Source organism: Hypanus sabinus, unplaced genomic scaffold (assembly GCF_030144855.1).
Source record: "Hypanus sabinus isolate sHypSab1 unplaced genomic scaffold, sHypSab1.hap1 scaffold_290, whole genome shotgun sequence".
NCBI classification, from domain to species: Eukaryota; Metazoa; Chordata; class Chondrichthyes; order Myliobatiformes; family Dasyatidae; genus Hypanus; species Hypanus sabinus.
Window position 1 is genome coordinate 352,851 of NW_026781047.1, and position 6,860 is coordinate 359,710.

A 6,860-nucleotide genomic window follows, 5' to 3' on the forward strand; every position below is an offset into this window, starting at 1 on the left:
ACCAACTGTCACACACAGCACAAGGTGTGAAACACAGTACCGAGAGTCTCACACAGCACAAGGTGTGAAACATGGTACCGAGAGTTTCACACAGCACAAGGTGTGAAACATGGTGCCGAGAGTCTCACACAGCACAAGGTGTGAAACATGGTACCGAGAGTCTCACACAGCACAAGGTGTGAAACACAGTACCAACAGTCTCACACAGCACAAGGTGTGAAACACGGTACAGAGAGTCTCACACAGCACAAGGTGTGAAACACAGTACCAACAGTCACACACAGCACAAGGTGTGAAACACGGTACCGAGAGTCTCACACAGCACAAGGTGTGAAACATGGTACCGAGAGTCTCACACAGCACAAGGTGTGAAACACAGTACCAACTGTCACACACAGCACAAGGTGTGAAACACAGTACCGAGGGTCTCACACAGCACAAGGTGTGAAACATGGTACCGAGAGTTTCACACCACACAAGGTGTGAAACACAGTACCAACAGTCTCACACAGCACAAGGTGTGAAACACGGTACCGAGAGTTTCAAACAGCACTAGGTGTGAAACATGGTACCGACAGTCTCACACAGCACAAGGTGTGAAACATGGTACCGACAGTCTCACAGAGCACTAGGTGTGAAACACGGTACCAACTGTCACACACAGCACAAGGTGTGAAACACAGTACCGAGGGTCTCACACAGCACAAGGTGTGAAACATGGTACCGAGAGTTTCACACAGCACAAGGTGTGAAACACGGTACCGAGAGTTTCAAACAGCACTAGGTGTGAAACATGGTACCGAGAGTCTCACACAGCACAAGGTGTGAAACAAGGTACCGAGAGTCTCACACAGCACAAGGTGTGAAACACGGTACCCAGAGTCTCACACAGCATAAGGTGTGAAACACGGTACCCAGAGTCTCACAAAGCACAATGTGTGAAACATGGTACCGAGAGTCTCACACAGCACAAGGTGTGAAACATGGTACCGAGAGTCTCACACAGCACAAGGTGTGAAACACAGTACCAACTGTCACACACAGCACAAGGTGTGAAACACAGTACCGAGAGTCTCACACAGCACAAGGTGTGAAACATGGTACCGAGAGTTTCACACAGCACAAGGTGTGAAACACAGTACCAACAGTCTCACACAGCACAAGGTGTGAAACATGGTACCGACAGTCTCACAGAGCACTAGGTGTGAAACACGGTACCAACTGTCACACACAGCACAAGGTGTGAAACACAGTACCGAGGGTCTCACACAGCACAAGGTGTGAAACATGGTACCGAGAGTTTCACACAGCACAAGGTGTGAAACACGGTACCGAGAGTTTCAAACAGCACTAGGTGTGAAACATGGTACCGAGAGTCTCACACAGCACAAGGTGTGAAACAAGGTACCGAGAGTCTCACACAGCACAAGGTGTGAAACACGGTACCCAGAGTCTCACACAGCATAAGGTGTGAAACACGGTACCCAGAGTCTCACAAAGCACAATGTGTGAAACATGGTACCGAGAGTCTCACACAGCACAAGGTGTGAAACATGGTACCGAGAGTCTCACACAGCACAAGGTGTGAAACACAGTACCAACTGTCACACACAGCACAAGGTGTGAAACACAGTACCGAGAGTCTCACACAGCACAAGGTGTGAAACATGGTACCGAGAGTTTCACACAGCACAAGGTGTGAAACACAGTACCAACAGTCTCACACAGCACAAGGTGTGAAACACGGTACCGAGAGTTTCAAACAGCACTAGGTGTGAAACATGGTACCGAGAGTCTCACACAGCACAAGGTGTGAAACACGGTACCGAGAGTCTCACACAGCACAAATGTGAAACACGGTACTGACAGTCACACACAGCACAAGGTGTGAAACACGGTTCCAACAGTCTCACACACCACTAGGTGTGAAACACGGTACCGAGAGTCTCACACAGCACAAGGTGTGAAACACGGTACCGACAGTCACACACAGCACAAGGTGTGAAACACGGTACCGAAAGTCTCAGACAGCACAAGGTGTGAAACACGGTACCGACAGTCACACACAGCACAAGGTGTGAAACACGGTTCCGACAGTCTCACACACACAAGGTGTGAAACACGGTACCAAGAGTCTCACACAAAACAAGTTGTGAAACACGGTACCGAGAGTCTCACACACACAAGGTGTGAAACACGGTACCAAGAGTCTCACACAGCACTCGGTGTGAAACACTGTACCGACAGTCTCACACAGCACAAGGTGTGAAGCACGGTACCGACAGTCTCACACAGCACAAGGTGTGAAACACGGTACCGACAGTCTCACACAGCACCAGGAGTGATACAAGGTACCGACAGTCTCACACAACACAAGGTGTGAAACATGTTTCCAATAGTCTCACGCAGCACTAGGTGTGAAACATGGTACCGAGAGTCACACACAGAACAAGGTGTGTAACACGGTACCGAGAGTCTCACACAGCACAATGTGTGAAACACGGTACTGAGAGTCTCACACAGCACAAGCTGTGAAACACGGTACTGACAGTCTCACACAGCACAAGGTGTGAAACATGGTACTGACAGTATCACACAGCACAAGGTGTGAAACACAGTACAGAGAGTCTCACACAGCACAAGGTGTGAAACATGGTACCGACAGTCTCACACAGCACAAGGTGTGAAACATGGTACCGACAGTCTCACACAGCACAAGGTGTGAAACACGGTACTGAGAGTCTCACACAGCTCAATGTGTGAAACACGGTACCGACAGTCTCCCACAGCACAAGGTGTGAAACATGGTACCGACAGTCTCACACAGCACAAGGTGTGAAACACGGTACCGAGAGTCTCACACAGCTCAATGTGTGAAACAAGGTACCGACAGTCTCACAGAGCACAAGGTGTGAAACACGGTACCGAGAGTCTCACACAGCACTAGGTGTGAAACACGGTACCGAGTGTCTCACACAACACAAGGCGTGAAACACGAAACCGACAATCTCACACAGAACAAGGTGTGAAACATTGTACCGACAGTCTCACACAGAACAAGGTGTGAAACATTTTACCGACAGTCTCACACAGCACTAGTAGTGAAACACGAAACCGACAGTCTCACACAGCACACGGTGTGAATCATGGTACCGAGAGTCTCACACAGCACAAGGTGTGAAACACGTTACCGACAGTTACACACAGCACAAGGTGTGAAACGCGGTTCCGACAGTCTCACACACCACTAGGTGTGAAACACGGTACCGACAGTCTCACACAGCACAAGGTGTGAAACACCGTACCGAGAGCATCACACAGCACAAGGTGTGAAACATGGTACCGAGAGTTTCAAACAGCACAAGGTGTGAAACACGATACCCAGAGTCTCACACAGCACAAGGTGTGAAACACGGTACCAAGAGTTTCACACAGCACAAGGTGTGAAACATGGTACCGACAGTCGCACACAGCATAAGGTGTGAAACACGGTACCCAGAGTCTCACAAAGCACAATGTGTGAAACATGGTACCGAGAGTCTCACACAACACAAGGTGTGAAACACGGTACCGAGAGTCTCACACAGCACAAGGTGTGAAACATGGTACCGAGAGTCACACACAGCACAAGGTGTGAAACATGGTGCCGAGAGTCTCACACAGCACAAGGTGTGAAACATGGTACCGAGAGTCTCACACAGCACAAGGTGTGAAACACGGTACCGCGAGTCTCACACAGCACAAGGTGTGAAACACAGTACCAACAGTCACACACAGCACAAGGTGTGAAACACGGTACCGAGAGTCTCACACAGCACAAGGTGTGAAACATGGTACCGAGAATCTCACACAGCACAAGGTGTGAAACACAGTACCAACTGTCACACACAGCACAAGGTGTGAAACACAGTACCGAGAGTCTCACACAGCACAAGGTGTGAAACATGGTACCGAGAGTTTCACACAGCACAAGGTGTGAAACACAGTACCAACAGTCTCACACAGCACAAGGTGTGAAACACGGTACCGAGAGTTTCAAAGAGCACTAGGTGTGAAACATGGTACCGAGAGTCTCACACAGCACTAGGTGTGAAACAAGGTACCGACAGTCTCACAGAGCACTAGGTGTGAAACACGGTTCCGACAGTCTCACACACACAAGGTGTGAAACACGGTACCAAGAGTCTCACACAAAACAAGGTGTGAAACACGGTACCGAGAGTCTCACACACACAAGGTGTGAAACACGGTACCAAGAGTCTCACACAACACAAGGTGTGAAACACGAAACCGTCAGTCTCACACAGCACTCGGTGTGAAACACTGTACCGACAGTCTCACACAGCACAAGGTGTGAAGCACGGTACCGACAGTCTCACACAGCACAAGGTGTGAAACACGGTACCGACAGTCTCACACAGCACCAGGAGTGATACAAGGTACCGACAGTCTCACACAACACAAGGTGTGAAACATGTTTCCAATAGTCTCACGCAGCACTAGGTGTGAAACATGGTACCGAGAGTCACACACAGAACAAGGTGTGTAACACGGTACCGAGAGTATCACACAGCACAATGTGTGAAACACGGTACTGAGAGTCTCACACAGCACAAGCTGTGAAACACGGTACTGACAGTCTCACACAGCTCAAGGTGTGAAATATGGTACCGAGAGTCTCACACAGCACTAGGTGTGAAACACGGTACCGACAGTCTCACACAGCACAAGGTGTGAAACATGGTACCGACAGTCTCACACAGCACAAGGTGTGAAACATGGTACCGACAGTCTCACACAGCACAAGGTGTGAAACATGGTACCGAGAGTCTCACACAGCACAAGGTGTGAAACATGGTGCCGAGAGTCTCACACAGCACAAGGTGTGAAACACGGTACCGAGAGTCTCACACAGCACAAGGTGTGAAACACGGTACCGAGAGTCTCACACAGCACAAGGTGTGAAACACAGTACCAACAGTCACACACAGCACAAGGTGTGAAACACGGTACCGAGAGTCTCACACAGCACAAGGTGTGAAACATGGTACCGAGAGTCTCACACAGCACAAGGTGTGAAACACAGTACCAACTGTCACACACAGCACAAGGTGTGAAACACAGTACCGAGAGTCTCACACAGCACAAGGTGTGATACATGGTACCGAGAGTTTCACACAGCACAAGGTGTGAAACACAGTACCAACAGTCTCACACAGCACAAGGTGTGAAACACGGTACCGAGAGTTTCAAACAGCACTAGGTGTGAAACATGGTACCGAGAGTCTCACACAGAACAAGGTGTGAAACACGGTACCGAGAGTCTCACACAGCACTAGGTGTGAAACACGGTACCGAGAGTCTCACACAGCACTAGGTGTGAAACAAGGTACCGACAGTCTCACAGAGCACTAGGTGTGAAACACGGTACCGAGAGTCTCACACAGCACAAGGTGTGAAACACGGTACCGAGAGTCTCACACAGCACAAGGTGTGAAACACGGTACTGACAGTCACACACAGCACAAGGTGTGAAACACGGTTCCAACAGTCTCACACACCACTAGGTGTGAAACACCGTACCGAGAGTCTCACACAGCACAAGGTGTGAAACACGGTACCGAAAGTCTCAGACAGCACAAGGTGTGAAACACGGTACCGACAGTCACACACAGCACAAGGTGGGAAACACGGTTCCGACAGTCTCACACACACAAGGTGTGAAACACGGTACCAAGAGTCTCACACAAAACAAGGTGTGAAACACGGTACTGAGAGTCTCACACACACAAGGTGTGAAACACGGTACCAAGAGTCTCACACAGCACTCGGTGTGAAACACTGTACCGACAGTCTCACACAGCACAAGGTGTGAAGCACGGTACCGACAGTCTCACACAGCACAAGGTGTGAAACACGGTACCGACAGTCTCACACAGCACCAGGAGTGATACAAGGTACCGACAGTCTCACACAACACAAGGTGTGAAACATGTTTCCAATAGTCTCACGCAGCACTAGGTGTGAAACATGGTACCGAGAGTCACACACAGAACAAGGTGTGTAACACGGTACCGAGAGTCTCACACAGCACAAGGTGTGAAACATGGTACCGAGAATCTCACACAGCACAAGGTGTGAAACACAGTACCAACTGTCACACACAGCACAAGGTGTGAAACACAGTACCGAGAGTCTCACACAGCACAAGGTGTGAAACATGGTACCGAGAGTTTCACACAGCACAAGGTGTGAAACACAGTACCAAAAGTCTCACACAGCACAAGGTGTGAAACACGGTACCGAGAGTTTCAAACAGCACTAGGTGTGAAATATGGTACCGAGAGTCTCACACAGCACTAGGTGTGAAACAAGGTACCGACAGTCTCACAGAGCACTAGGTGTGAAACACGGTTCCGACAGTCTCACACAGCACAATGTGTGAAACACGGTACCAAGAGTCTCACACAAAACAAGGTGTGAAACACGGTACCGAGAGTCTCACACACACAAGGTGTGAAACACGGTACCAAGAGTCTCACACAACACAAGGTGTGAAACACGAAACCGTCAGTCTCACACAGCACTCGGTGTGAAACACTGTACCGACAGTCTCACACAGCACAAGGTGTGAAGCACGGTACCGACAGTCTCACACAGCACAAGGTGTGAAACACGGTACCGACAGTCTCACACAGCACCAGGAGTGATACAAGGTACCGACAGTCTCACACAACACAAGGTGTGAAACATGTTTCCAATAGTCTCACGCAGCACTAGGTGTGAAACATGGTAGCGAGAGTCACACACAGAACAAGGTGTGTAACACGGTACCGAGAGTATCACACAGCACAATGTGT